The sequence below is a fragment of the Eschrichtius robustus genome, chromosome 14 (genome assembly GCF_028021215.1).
Source record: "Eschrichtius robustus isolate mEscRob2 chromosome 14, mEscRob2.pri, whole genome shotgun sequence".
NCBI lineage: Eukaryota > Metazoa > Chordata > Mammalia > Artiodactyla > Eschrichtiidae > Eschrichtius > Eschrichtius robustus.
The window spans coordinates 22,675,897-22,691,488 of NC_090837.1; the positions used below are offsets into that span (position 1 = coordinate 22,675,897).

At 43.6% G+C, this 15,592-nt stretch overlaps 1 protein-coding gene and 1 pseudogene across 1 annotated transcript in view; one reads left to right on the plus strand and one right to left on the minus strand.

Annotated features, from left to right (window-relative positions):
- ZNRF3 (zinc and ring finger 3) overlaps positions 1-15,592 on the minus strand; it is a 148,455-nt gene that overhangs the window by 94,787 nt on the left and 38,076 nt on the right. The gene's annotated exons all lie outside the window — the stretch shown is intronic.
- Positions 4,943-6,239, plus strand: LOC137776703 (origin recognition complex subunit 4 pseudogene; annotated as a pseudogene).

Sequence of the window (15,592 nt, forward strand, 5' to 3'; positions counted from 1 at the left end):
CGGGTTTTTTGTTTTGTTTTGTTTTTTAGTGTCAAGAAAAGAGAGAAGTACAGTACTCTGTAATGGCCTATATGGGAAAATAATCTAAAAAAGAGTAGATATATGTATATGTATAACTGATTCACTTTGCTATACAGCAGAAACTAACACAACATTGTAAATCAACTATACTCCAATAAAAATTTAAAAAAAAAGAAAAGAGAAGTATGAGGAGAGATGTAGGCACTTATTTATATGAAGAAAGACTTCTCAAGTACCTTCCACTGTCACTGAACATGTTGGAGAATTGAAGACAGAAAAAGAGGAGGGGAAAAAAAAAAAAAGGAATTCATGAGGGTGATTCAAGTGCCTGAAAAGGAACAACTGTCCATAAAATGAACAACCTCAGTTAAATACATTTTTGTTATATTGGGTCATTTTCATAAATATTTTTGGCTGAAACCATTAGAAGCTTCTGGCTGCAATGGTAAATGATAAAGGGGAGTTGGTCTCTGATGGTTGGTCTCCCTTACAGTTCACAACTGGAGATTAAGTTTAAGAGACCCAACCCAACCCCCTAACCCAAAGAATCGAACTTGCTCCTGCCCTCTCAGCCTTCCAAAGGCCCAGAGGAAGACCTCTGTGGCCCCAGGTCAGGTGCCAGCAGCCTCTGAAGGGGAGGGAAAGGGCCTCTGAATGACCAGATTAAGTCTGAATGGAGGAAGAACCTGTGATTAAGTTTTCTGAATAGTTGGCTCTCTTAGGGGGAGCAAACTCCTTCAAAAAAAACCCAAAAAACAGAAAACGGCAGAAACCTCGCCTGGCTCTCTGTTACTACCCTTCAGAAATGGGAGTCCTGCTCTTCGGATCTAGGAAAGTGGATTTTCACATACTTAAGTCAAGCCCACTTTCCAACCAACGTGTGGGGTTCAGCCAATTTTCAAGGGAAAGGAGAAAAAAAATAACACTGCCTTATTTCTTCTCAAGATTACTATTTAGACAGTTCAGGTTGACATGGACCATGTTTTAACTGCCAATCCCCCAGGACAAACTTAGAAACTTCTCCAAGCCATTACACAGCACAGAAGCTAGTCTTTCCTTCAACTCACTTAGCTTCATCTTCAACCAAAGCTTCTTTACAATATTATTCCAGCTTTGCTGGTCCAGAGTCTTTGCCAGAAGGTTCTTTACCCCAAGCATAAGTAGGAAAGGAAAAAGGAAAAAGGCATTTTATCTAACCTATGGCAGTCTGGTCGGAAATTGTCCTGGCGACACAAGACGCAGGCCTGCTGAGGTTTTGTTCTGCTTTTCTAAGTTGGGGGCGGGGGGCGGGGAATATCAACATAAATCTTTCTTCCCAGTGAAAGATCCGAGGATTAAGTTAACTCATAACACAGACTACTCATATATTAAGATACAGTTCATTAAAAATCTTGAACAAAATGTTGAGTGACCCATCCATGTTAAAAACTCAAGTTTGGGTGTAAAAGGCCAACGTCTGAAAAACCCAGGGGGGAAGAATGGTTGGGAGAGATGAAAAAACTCTTCCAAGACCATCCTGTTTAAGCTCGACCATCTTGGCAAGGAGAGCGTGTGCCTCCCCTCCTAAAGCACCTGGTTCTGCAACTGATGTTCAACGTGTTTCCATTTAACTTCAGGGGACACAAGAATGAAAGGCAGGGATCCTGTCCTTCAAAGAGACTGCAGTTACACAGAGGAGAGAAGGCACGAAAAGAATAAAATGCACGTGGGAGTGAGGGGTAAGTGCCAAGAGCGAGGCCCATCAAGAGAAGGCAAGACGGGGGCATGAGGCGTCCCGGGAGGCCTTCAGGATTTGGTCTCAAGAGATAAAAGACTGTGAGATTTGGTTCCTTACTTATTTCTGTCTAGAACTTTTCAAGGATTTTTTTTTTTTTTTTAATTTAGGCTGCGCCGCGTAGCATGCATGATCCTAGTTCCCCAACCAGGGATCAAACCTGTGCCCCCTGCAGTGGAAGCGCTGAGTCCCAACCACTGGACCGCCAGGGAAGTCCTCCAAGTTTCCACTCAGCAATTGATGTGGCAGAGATTACACATTTATATTTATTAAGCCCACTAAATATATAAAATACTTTATATTTGTGTATTTATTGAGCATAACAATAGCTAGCTCTTACTATGTATCTATTTAATCTTACAACCATAAGAAGTATTTTTTAAGATACTCATAACAAAAACTCAGAGAGGCTAAGTGCCTTACCTAGGGTCACTCAGCTGAAAAGTAATACTAGACTTCGAACTCAGGTCAGATTGCCAAGTCTGATGCTGCGTTTCCCTCTGCACCTCTGCAATGCAACAGTTCCAAGCACACATCCCCTCCTCCAGTGGATTTTTTTTTTTTTAATTTTATAGCTACTTTATTTATTTATTTATTTATTTTTGGCTGTGCTGGGTCTTCGGTTCGTGCGAGGGCTTTCTCTAGTTGCGGCAAGTGGGGGCCACTCTTCATCGCGGTGCGCGGGCCTTTCACTATCGCGGCCCCTCCCATTGCGGGGCACAGGCTCCAGACGCGCAGGCTCAGTAGTTGTGGCTCACGGGCCCAGCTGCTCCGTGGCATGTGGGATCTTCCCAGACCAGGGCTCGAACCCGTGTCCCCTGCATTAGCAGGCAGACTCTCAACCACTGCGCCACCAGGGAAGCCCCAGTGGATTTTTTTAAGGTGTCAAAACCCCACCAGTAATTTAAAACCCCCGGTGTAATTCTTAGCCTATAATTATTTGTTTACATGCATGTCCTCCCAACTAGCCCAAGTTCCTTAACGACATCCTTCACCTTCATATTCTAGCACTGGGTGTGGCACACAGGAAAGCTGAACAAACACGCCATGGTCACACTAAACTGAGTGGCTCACGACACTCAAAACACCAGAGAGCCTGCTTCAGCTAGAAAGTCGTCAAAGGGTTTTGCTCGCTTAACCTCCCTGACCCTGTTTCCTCATCTGTTAGTAAGGACAATAATGATACCTGTTTCGTAAGGTTGTTTTGATAAGTGTGTTAGATAATGTATGCTAAAGGCTTGGCAGTGCCTGGAACATGCTAAGTACTCCACAGAGGCGGGCAAATAATGTCTAACTTCCAATGCAAGATAAAAGGGAGGTATGCCAGACCTCACCTTTCATCCACTAGATTTAAATTCTGGAAACTGATAAGATATTATTAAGTTTTAAAAGGGTACCAAACAATGTGTGCTATCCATTGAAACACAATGGGACAGATCTAGATATACTGATAAAGAAAAACTTTCAAGACACATTAAATGAAAAAAAAAGGTGTGTGTGTGTGTGTGTGTGATTACATGGGTATACAAATGCACAGAAAAATACTCTGAAATATATAGGTAATGAGATGGGAGGAGTAAAGAGGTCTTTTCCTTCTGTCACTATGCAGTTCTGACATTTGAATCTTATTATGAAAAAACATTAAAAGTAATATTTTCATTAAAAGCAAAAATAGTGTGGAGTTAACAGTAATGTACCACTGTTGGTTCCTTAGTTGTGACAAATGTACCACAATAATCTAAGACATTAACAAGAAGAGAAACTGGGTGAATGGTATATGGGAACTCTCTATCTTTGCAGCTTATCTGTAAGTCTAAAACAATTCTAAAATTTAAAGTTTGTTTTGGACTTCCCTGGCGGTCCAGTGGTTAAGATTCCATGTTTCCACTGCAGGGGGTGCAGGTTCAATCCCTGGTGGGGGAAGTTCCACATGCTGCAAGGTACAGTCAAAAAAAAAAAAAAAGTTTTTTTTTAAAAAGCAATAATATGTATAGCACAGAACCATCTTTGCTTTTAAAACTCTGTCCATATACATAAGTATATATTCACTACATTTCAAATGTTAACAATGGTTCTGAGTGGTAAGACTGAAGATGGTGCTCATTTCCTTGTACCTTCTAGATCAGTGGTTCTCAAAGGGTGGTTGCCAGATCGGCCGTAGCAGCGATATCTGGAAACTTGTTAGAAATGCAAATTCTCAGGCCCCACCCCAGGGCCACTGAATCAGACTCTCTAGAGGTGGGGGCCAGATGATTTTGATGCACACAAGAGTTTGAGAACCCTGTTTCCAGATCACAGAAACTGGTTTTATAAAAAGTGTCACTTTTATAGTCAAAACAACAGAACAATGAAACTTGAAAAGGGGGTACGTTGACGAATGAATAGCATTTTAAGCCCAGATGCAGGCCCTGACACAGCACGTGCACCGGGAGGCAAGCACAGGCCAGTCCCAACTCAGACTGACCCGCTCTGTCCCTTCCCTCGTCTCCCCACCATCCCAGGGCAGCTTCCACGGGAGCCCCTGGGATACAGAGACAAGTCTCAGACAAACAAATCTGGCATGGGGGGAGGGTTTCTTTTTTAAAAAATTTTTTATTGTAAGAGGAAAGTTTGTTGGCACCAGCTCATCATCTTCAAATTTATGGCCTCCGGTCTCGGTTGTATATTAACAGCACCAGCCAGGGCATGACAACTAACAGTTTAAGAGGCAGAGACTCATCTTCATAATTAAAAAAAAAAAAGAAAAAATTCCTAAACATGAATGTAGTAGCAGCTCAAATGAACAAGGTGTGAGCCTATCAGCCCCACCTTTGGAATGGCCCCGGATGTCCTCTGCCATCCTACTCCGAGGCCCGGGAGTATTTATAATGCCCGGCTGGCTTCCTTCCCTCCAGGTACATCCCGAGACTCCTTACACCTCGTGCAGAAGACCCTTGGAGTCTGTACTTCAGCTCTGCTTTCAGAGGCCCTCAGGGGGCTGCTCTGCCTGCTGGCTCAGCTCCATGAGAGCCATGGTAAAGGGAGTATGGGTGTATCGCTGGCAGCGGCAGCAGGTGAGGCAGAGGAGAGTACGCGGCGAGAGGAGCCTGTGAAGGGATTCCCGCGGTCCCCAGAATCCTGCTCTGCCCTGGATTTCAATTTGTTGAAATGAGCAGTCGTAAATCAAAGAGTAACAACTTAATACAAGCAGAATACCTTTCGCGGGTACAAAGAATTTTACGTGAAAGATTTTGTCATCAGAGTCCACATAGTAACCTATTTGGAGTACAAGTACAATATAAACACCTAATTGAGCTGCTGAAAAGAACTGCTATCCATGGAGAAAGTAACTCTGCTCTCATTATTGGACCCCAAGGATCAGGAAAGACTATGTTAATAAACCATGCTTTGAAAGAACTAATAGAAGGAGAAGAGGGAGTGAAAATGTATTACAAGTTCACTTAAATGGACTGCTGCAGATGGAGGATAAAATTGCCCTAAAGGCAGTTAAATCTGGAAACTGTAGTTGGAGATAAAGTTTTGGAAGCTTTGCTGAAAACCTTTCATTTCTTCTGGAAGCTTTTAAAAAAGGTGACTGGACTAGTAGTTGCCCAGCGATCTTCATATTAGATGAATTTGATCTTTTTGCTCATCATAAAAACCAAACACTCCTCTATAATCTTTTTGACATTTCTCAGTTTGCACAGACTCAGTAGCAGTTATTGGTCTTACACGTAGATTGGATATTTTGGAACTCTTAGAAAAAAGAGTGAAGTCACGATTTTCCCACTGGCAGATACACTTAATGAATTCATTTGGTTTTCCACAGTATCTTAAAATATTTAAAGAACAATTATCTCTATCTGCAGTATTTCCAGACAAGATTTTCGCTGAGAAGCGGAATGAGAAGGTTCAGAGTCTCTCAGAAGATAGAAGTGTACAAGAAGTGCTGCAGAAGCATTTCAATGTCAGCAAAAACCTGCGGTCATTACACATGCTACTGAGGCTTGCTTTAAATCGTGTAACACCATCACAACCATTTATGACTGCAGCAGATCTGACGGAGGCAAACCAGCAGTGTAGCGTGGACTCTAAAGCAAATATTGTACGTGGTCTGTCGGTCTTGGAAATCTGTCTTATCATAGCAATGAAACATTTAAATGACATCTATGAAGAGAAGCCCTTTAATTTTCAAATGGTTTATAATGAGTTTCAGAAGTTTGTTCAAAGGAGGGCCCATTCTGTTTATAATTTTGAGAAACCTGTTGTCATGAAGGCTTTTGAACACTTACAACAATTAGAATTAATAAGGCCCCTGGAAAGAACATCAGTAAATGCACAGAGGGAGTACCAGCTGATGAAACTACTTCTGGATAATACACAAATTATGAATGCTTTGCAGAAATACCCTAAATGTCCTACAGATGTTAGGCAGTGGGCAACATCCTCCCTAAACTGGTTATAAATATAACCATGGCTTCAGTTAACTTCTCTAAAGAACTAAAAGCTATTGTCCTTTAACAAGATATGTTACTATGATATGTAACTATGTTAACTATGTTACTATGTTACATATGATATGTTACTATGTAACTATGTTACTATGATATGTTACTATGATATGTAACAAGATATGTTACATATGTTACTATGTTTTCCTATATTTATAAAGATGTATTTTTGTATTTATGGGAGACTGTTACATATGCAGTATCATGGCTGTGCCTTGCCTTTGAATCACGAGCAGTTACATGATTTATAATTCCAGTGATTTAGATTATTTTGTAAGTAGCTGTTCAAAAAATTAAGCATGACTATTTTAGGGATTGAACCACATGCTTATTTAACACTTGTGAAGTATTTATGTGGTACATTTGAAGAGTTCATTTCAACCCAGCAGCCAGATGTTTTAACAATCCTTAAACAAAACAGTAAAGAAACAATGGTAAGAGTTGAGGTGTAATGAGTAATCGTTTGGTCCATTGGGAGGTGCTGCAGTTTTTCTGTATTCATGGAAATTTGGGTTTCTGTCCCAGACCAAGGTCTTCTAGTTCAGGAGACTGATCAGTTTGGCTAGAAGATGGTTCACATGGAAGAAAAAAGCCAAAAGTTTGAACATTTTCTTCCAGACTTCTTAAAATATGGTACTCATACCATCTACAGAAGAATCTCTTGTAGGAGGCTTTTAAATACAGATTTTTGGGCCTCTTCTAGGGACTAGCATTTGTCTTTCTAACAGGCACTGTAGGAAATTCCTGTAAAGCCACTCCCACAAATAATGGAAAGTGTATGACAGTGTTAACTAAATCTATTTGTAACAAAAAGTAGACCTCTATGAGGAATGTGGAAATGTCAAAGCATCACCTTATAAATTCAGGAATCCATGAACTAATACTGGTATATGTTTGTCCGTTTGTTTATTTATTTATTTTTATTTTGGCTGCAATGGATCTTCATTGCGGGCGAGTGCGCAGGTTCAGTAGTTGCGGCGTGTGGGCTTAGTTGCCCTGAGGCGGGTGGGATCTTAGTTCCCTGACCAGGGATTGAACCTGTGTCCCCTGCACTGGAAGGCGGATTCTTAACCACTGGACCACCAGGGAAGTCCCCGGTATACGTTTAAAGTGAAATTTAATAAGCATTAAGGGTTGTGACTTCATTTATTCAAGAATATTTGATTGCCTATTATTTTCATGGAAGGTTTACAAAAGAGAGAGTCCCTATCCTTGTGCAGTTTGTAATCCTTTTAACTGTCAAAGACCCTATGATATTTAGTTACTGTTGTTTACAGGTGAGAAAACTAACACAGTAGTGGCCCTGTCCAGAGGATTGACAGACCCTGGAATTCAACTCATTTCGTTGACACCAAAGCTCAGTAACATGTTCCTTACCATGTATTTTTAAAACTCTAAGAAATTATTTACTTGGTTTTTAAGAAGTATTGCGTTTAGAATGGAATATGAGATTGCTGCGCATAAAAATAGCTCTTCAGTAGTTGCAATCTATTCTTTGCATACTTAGGCATTCTAAGTTTTCAGATCACTGTCAATTACTTTTCAGCAGTGTCTCATGAAAGCTAAGGCTTGCATCCTGGTTCTATGCAATAGTCTATAGATTTTTAGGGGACAGTTTGCCAAAATACTTACCATGGTAGATTCACTACTACTAGAAGCAAGGATTTTGCACTGGAGCTAAAATTGTCCCTTTAAAAATTTTTCTGAACTGTTTTAGGGAAGTACCCTCTGCTTTAAAGGCTCTGACCATAAAAGTACCTAAAGAACTGGCTTGAAGATTGCAAATTTTGGGCTTCCCTGGTGGCGCAGTGGTTGAGAATCTGCCTGCCAATGCAGGGGACACGGGTTCGAGCCCTGGTCTGGGAAGATCCCACATGCCGCGGAGCAACTGGGCCCGTGAGCCACAACTACTGAGCCTGCGCGTCTGGAGCCTGTGCTCCGCAACAAGAGAGGCCGCGATAGTGAGAGGCCCGTGCACGGGGATGAAGAGTGGCCCCTGCTCGCCGCAACTAGAGAAAGCCCTCGCACAGAAACGAAGACCCAACACAGCCAAAAATAAATAAATAAATAAATAAATAAATAAATTTATTAAAAAAAAAAAAGATTGCAAATTTTTATCAGCTTAAGATTCCACTAAAAGGTTAAGAGCACTCATCTGCCTCCCTGGCTCCATAAGAGCTACAGAAAATCCATCAACATCAGTGAAAGAGCTATAAAACAAACTAGAAAAAATAGGTTAGCAAAAGTCATACAAATGAAGCACGTGCCTACATTTCAAAGGCATTTTTTCAGAGAAGGAATGTTGAAATTCCCCTTTCCATATTCCCTAATACAGAGAAGCTAAAATGTACTTTAAATTTTTTAACCTAACTTCATCTCTTAAATTGTTTAAACCATCATCAATAAAATAAAAACCAAATCTGAAAAAGCCCTAGCAAAAAACTTTTGAGAATAATGTAAACAAATACGGCTTAAAGATATTTTCATTTACTAGAGGAGGAATGTAGCCTGTTAACAGCACAATCAAAAGATTGAAAAACAGGTGAGGAGGAATGTTAGCGGCATTGGTGCAGTTTTCACTCATGTGATCCCTCCAAGTGCCCTACCAAAAACAGGATCTTATTAAGAAAAACAAAACAAAAACAAAAAGTCTTTCCAATTTTGTGGACATGCATGTGAATGGCTCTGAGGAATTAAGAGCTGTTGGTTCAAATTTACCACATCATAATGCTATATATGATGATTATATACAATTAACTTCCTGAAGAATCTGTTTTGCAGAGCAGCACTGTGGAAACAGTTTTGGTCTTTCTGCAGAGATTCCTTGCTGATTCCACTGTGGTTTGCATTTTCATTTGGTTTTAGAAGACAACGCAGGTTCTTTCAAACCACCATAACCTAAGTGTTGCCCCTTCCTTCACCTTTACCCTAAAAAAATAGAGAATCCATTGGTGTGAACTGTGACACTCAATGTGACTAGGTGGGGCTCCTCCACCCCCATTTTCTTTGAAAGTCACGGGATAAATGAAAGAATTTGCAACACTAAAAATGTAAATGAAAGCTAGCTTCCTTGGTGATCACTCTTACTGATTACCCTAAGTGAAAATACCAGAATTCTTCCGTTCAATTGTTAAACTAGTTATAGCTGGGAAGTGTAGTTTATATCTTTGATGTCTATTTCCTAAGCCACTTTTTAAAAATCTCTGTATGAAAAGACAAGATAACTAATGCCATTTAGCCTCTTTTAAAATTGACAGGACCAACATACGTACTTTTGTGGGAATACAATCTGCTTACACAACAAAGGAGGGAAATGCCACAATTGACAAACCTCCCTTTCACCTATTCCCATTCTTGCAAATCTCAAGGTGTAAGCCTCACTATAAATTATAAAGCTACTGTTCCCCTCTTTCAGAACATGTAACTGAAGAAAAACTTCATATGCAAATCATACAATTTTTTTTTTAACTTGGGAATGGAATGGGGATAGCATACATTTTATTTGTACAATACTTAATCACTTACCCAAGGTGGGGTTTTATGGGACTTTTTTTCTTTTTTTAACTTTTTGTTAAACGCAGAAAAAACAGCAAGTAAAATTTGACAGTAGCACAACAACCTGTGCCCAAAACACTGACACGAAATACAGAATAAAGCTAAAATAATTGTTTACCAATATTTTGAGAGGTAACAAATAGGATACAGGTTGAGACTGCATAAAAAATGTACTGCTGGTTGAATATCTGAGGTAAATGATGTTCAGTCAAGATGCTACTTGTGGCTTCCCTGGTGGTGCAGTGGTTAGGAATCCACCTGCCAATGCAGGGGACACAGGTTCAAGCCCTGGTCCGGGAAGATCCCACATGCCGCGGAGCAGCTAAGCCCGTGTGCCACAACTACTGAACCTGTGCCCTAGAGCCCGCGAGCCACAACTACTGAGCCCACGTGCCACAGCCCATGAAGCCCGCGCGCCTAGAGCCCATGCTCCGAAACAAGAGAAGCCACCACAATGAGAAACCTGCGCACCACAATGAAGAGTAGGCCCAGCTCGCCACAACTAGAGAAAGCCCACTCGCAGCAACGAGGAACCAGTGCAGCCAAAAATAAAATAAATAAATTTATGGAAAAAAAAGATGCTATTTGTATCATTTTGCCCATAAATCAGAAAATAATTTTATGCACATGATACCAAATGTTCCTAAAAAGTAATATTTTTAAAAGGTAAAAAAGAGAAACTGGAAAGCCATGGTAAAGAAAAGCACAGAGGGGCTTCCCTGGTGGTGCAGTGGTTAAGAATCCGCCTGCCAATGCAGGGGACACAGGTTTGAGCCCTGGTCCAGGAAGATCCCACGTGCTGCAGAGCAACTAAGCCCGTGAGCCACAACTATCTGAGCCTGTGCTCTAGAGCCCGCGAGCCACAACTACTGAAGCCCGTGCGCCTAGAGCCCGTGCTCTGCAACGAGAAGCCACCGCAATGAGAAGCCCACGCACCGCAATGAAGAGTAGCCCCCACCTGCCACAACTAGAGAAAGCCCGCACGCAGCAACGAAGACCCAATGCAGCCAAAGATAAATAATAAATTAATTAATTAAAAAAAAAATTTACTACCTCCTAGAGCCAAGGGGGAGGAGGAATGGGAGATGAGCAAGACCACAGCCATCAGAAGTGAGCCACCCACGACCCAGCAGCCACTCAGGGCACTTCACAGGCCCAGGAACCGAGGGCCACACTCCCAGGCACTGAGCCTGCTGCTCTGCCAGGGCCCCGGGAACCCAAGAGAGGTGCCGAGGCACTGGGACCTGAAAGGTGTCGTGCCTGCCGCTGACGGACTCCAGGGCTCGGGGACAGCACGTCCTCAAGGCAGGAGACTGCACAGGTGTGGCGTGCGGGGTGGGCATGACAGCCACAAAACCCAGGTTGCACAAGTAGAGATGGGAGGTCGACCAAGCTAGAAAGACCACCTAGGGTCCGAATCTGGGTCATGGCTGGGTCAGGTCAGGACTTTCAGCCAGAGGATAAGGAGAATGACACTGGAGAGCCGACAGGAGACTGTCCTCCCCATTAGGGACCTACAGCTGAAAGACCTTCACATGAGTCTGGGAGCAGCAGGCCAGCCAGTGAGCGGAAACCAGCAATAAAGGTGCCGGGTGAATCAAAACAGCTCTTGGGAGAGCCTGACAGATGCAGAGAAACCTAGGCCAGAGAAGCGAGGGTCTGGCTTCCTAAATCACCTCAACTGGGCCTTTGGTCTACACCCCTGGAGTCTCCCACACCGAGGAGGGGACCAGGAAAGGCCTGGTGGGGTTCAGTGCACGGTGGGGAAGGACAAAAAGTACAAGCAGTGCTTCTTCTAATAAAAAGATCATCTACTCACCTCCCCAGACTCCTGGGGTTGGTGAGGTGGTTGGGAATTCAGGTGGGGAGCCTCTTTGGAGACCCTCAGGGAATACTCTGTTGCTGGTGGAAGGGCCCCCATATCCGGTTTAGGAAAATGGATTCTCTCATAAATCATTGTGATGGAATTGTAGAAAATCATTTTCTGCAGCCACTGGAGGACAGAACCCAACAAACCTTGGTGGAGGTGGCAGGCTGACCCGGGGCAGTTGGCCAGATGTGTGGGGTGTCGGGGTGGGTACCTCACCCACACAGGGGATCAACAGCGGACAGGCCAGCCTCCGTGGTGCAAAGACAGCAGCCTTGCCCTCAGGGAGCGGAGCCTGGTGAATGTACGCCAAGCAAAGAACCCGGAATAAAGACAGATGAACCGAGGGCACCGGCAGGGCACCCGAAACCCAAGCCACACAGAAGCAATGCCAAGGTCGAGGCCGAGCGACTAGAAACCTGAAAACAACGGGGCTTTATCACCTGTGACACCAAGATGGGCTGCCTCTGAAGGGCTCCCGCAGAGATGCCTCTCGGGACAAAGGACAGGTACAGGGACAGGGTCGGTGTGCCCGTACCTGAGATCGAAGGAACTGAGATATTCAGAAATTCCATTCTGGAAGTGCCCTATTAGGAGAACAACACCAGAAGAATCAAGAATCGTTGACAGCCATACCCAGAAACTGGGGCAACATCTGAAGCGTACAGAAGAGACATGAAACCCAGGGGCGTAAGGTAAGCACCACTGCCCCACAAATGCCTGCGAGTGTGTCCTGTTTCACGCGACCCGCACTGCACGCCACGCTGAGGCTTGGTTATGGTGCTCCGGTGCCCCTGCTCCATTCGGAGAAGCCCTGGGTCAGCAAGTCTAGGAACAGGGCACACAGATAACTGCCAAAAAGAAAAACCAGGCACCCAGCTGGTCATGGCAGCATCTACAGGAGGAAGAGTAGAGTGGGAAGGCTTCTCCTTTCTTAATCTATATACTTTTTCACTGATTAGACTTTAATGCTTGCTTGAATTATAGGAGTTATGCCTTAAAACAATTTTTTAAAACAAAATTTAAGGCCAAAAATACAGGAGCACTGAGCGATGGCGATCAATGAATGGCCTTTGATGTCAACTCTCAATGCACCTCATCAGCTCTTTTTCCAGAGGGTATTTGAGAGTAAATAAGAGGCAGAGAGAAATGGCCACTCCAAAGCACTCTATACAGAAACAGGCTAAAATTTTATGGGGCCCTCTAGGCTGAGAAGCTATTAGAAGCCACAGCTCCAAAGCAGCTAGGTGGCAGAGAAAGCACTCCAGAGGGGCTATTCAGGAGCCTCCAACATCGTCCCATTTGTGAGTTTGAAAGTACTTTTGTTCTTCTCCGGGTTTAAGTTTCTGGGTCACCCCAGCCTTTTGTTAATAACCAAATGAACACATCTGCAATAGAGCAGTACCCCCTTTATGTGTCCCCCCAAATATTAGTGGCCTCAGAGCATTAATACGTCAGAGAGCACCCGACTGTGTCTCATTGTACCTCGCCATCACTCTGTCTCCACGAAGCAATTTTAATGAGTATCCCTAACAGGAAAAGAGGTACCATTCATTTTTATACAATAAAATAATTACTACAGCCCTCTCCCCCGGATCCAGATAACTCGTGTGTGTGTGTGTGTGTGTGTGTGTGTGTGTGTGTGTGTTTGTGTATTGGGGGGGCAGGGGGTGTTGACAGGAGGTTACAAAATGTTAAGAAGGCAAACTCTATGTACCCGCAAAGCCAGTTGTTTCTCTGGATATAATCAAGAATCTTCCTTTGTTGAGGCCTAATGTCTATTCTCATCCTGTTCTAGCATCTCCTCAGAGGAAAAACAAAGCTCGACTGCCAGAAAATGTTCCAAATAATTGTTGATAACAGATAACAGCAGAGGAAGCCCTCTGGTTAATGTTTAAACACGGCGGGGGTAACACTAACTCCTTAACAGTTATGATGCCCACCAGAAGACTCCAACGTTTGCTTCACGGGCCCATGGCTCATCAGGAACACTGATGGCTTCAATCAAGTTCAGGAATGTTCCTTAAAAAAAGAGAATCAGAATAACACCTAAAACTCCTTTTAACTACCATACTGCTCAGACTCGAACTGATTCATTTTTGAAGACTTATAATGTACAATCCCCCAGTTTTTATAAGTAGATTCCAATAATTTCTAGAGACATTAAGGAGAAGAAAGGGAAGATCATGGTAGAATCAGGGTATAGCTGAGAAGAATGCATTTGTTCGTAAGTTTAGATGATATTTTAAAACCATAAGCTATTAAAATACAGCTTTGCCATGAGAAGAAGGTCTATATTCTAAAATGTCAGATGATGTACTTTGGAAGATTTGGCTGTTATTATAGGTGGAACACACACCCACAACACTTCATTCTAATAAACCTTGGCAATCTTTGTTTCCATATAATTAGAAGTTTTGCTTTCTGTCTTTCAGGCAGACGGAGGGAGAGGCAAGGGGCATGGAGACGAGGGGCGAGAGGGAACAGCACATCTGAGAAAGGATGCAACTGAAGATTCACTACTGCTGGTAAAGAGAAGGCGGACACTGGGTAAACCTCCTCCAAGCAGGTTCTTAAGAGGAGCCAACCACAGCCAGAGACACCCAAGACAAGGACTGAAGTAAATAGGGATCAGCCCTGCACCAGCTTTCAGGGCTCTAGTTGCAGAAACCCCTTCTCTGCTCAGTCTTGCCTCTCAGCTCAAGTCACTGCCGGGCAGAGCGGCCCGGGGACAGACTACGAGTACATGCACACAATGACCCCGTGTTGCTGTGTGGCTCCTGCACTCTCACGCTGCCTGAGCTTCTGTACATGACAGCAGGGGCCTGGCCATCTATAAGCAGACGATTTGCATTCACTCCAAAGGTAGCGGGAGCCAGGAAAAGCCAGGTCCCCTCCACTCACCCGGATCACTGATCAAAGATCAAAGAGGCAAGTGGTTACATTCTTACTCAACAATGTTAAGTTTTTTCTGTTTTTTGTTGTTTTTTTTTTAATCAAACCAGGAGAGACCTTTGAGATGTAGGCCTAGTTTTACAGGTGAGGAAACCAAGCTCAGGAGAGGGTCAGGCCTCTCCCCAGCTAAGATAAGCATCAGCTCCTCCACACCCTACTGCCCCAGGCAGACCTCCCTGTTCTAGGCTCTCACCCTTGATTTCAAATAGGTGCTCAGGGATGACTGTGTGCGTGGCTCAACTCGTCCTCTCCGAGCTTGAGCAGGGTAAGGTCATCACCTGAGCCTCAGCTATAGGTACCGCACACACCCCTGTCCCTTCCACAGCCTCTGTTCCAAGTTGGCCCCATGCCTGGCTGACAGCCTACACTTGTCACCGAGTTCGGGTCTCCCAGGCTCTCCACACTGATGCATCACCAAGCTTGGCATGTCCCCATCACGCCTTCTCTGACCACAGGAGCCTCACCTGTATTTTGCCATGTGACCAAAGCTTAGCTGTTTCTCGATCACACATGTACTACACATACAGCCCCGGGGAACTGGACAGGAAGAGTCCCTCTGTTTCCAGAATGACTGTACTGGGACACAGGTTCCCTAGTGCGATGTTGGATCCGTGCCTTTTCCATTGCAGTGTTCCTAGTGCCTGACCTAGTGCCTGGCAAGGATGGATGGGCTCCCTAACCAATAGTAGCCTCCTGGATTGATTCTCCTTTTGTCACTTCCCATGTCAAAAGACTAGTGCTAGCTTCAGGGCAGAATTTGTGCTGTATTAATAACAATTTGCATCAATAATTCCAGGGTTTCCCTAATGCTAACTGCAACACAATTTCGCTATTCTTCAAGCTACAAACATACTTACAAAGTAACGTCTTCATTTACTGGGAAGATTCTAGCTTCCCTTGATGGGAGAAGGAGGAAGGTTACAAAAAGAG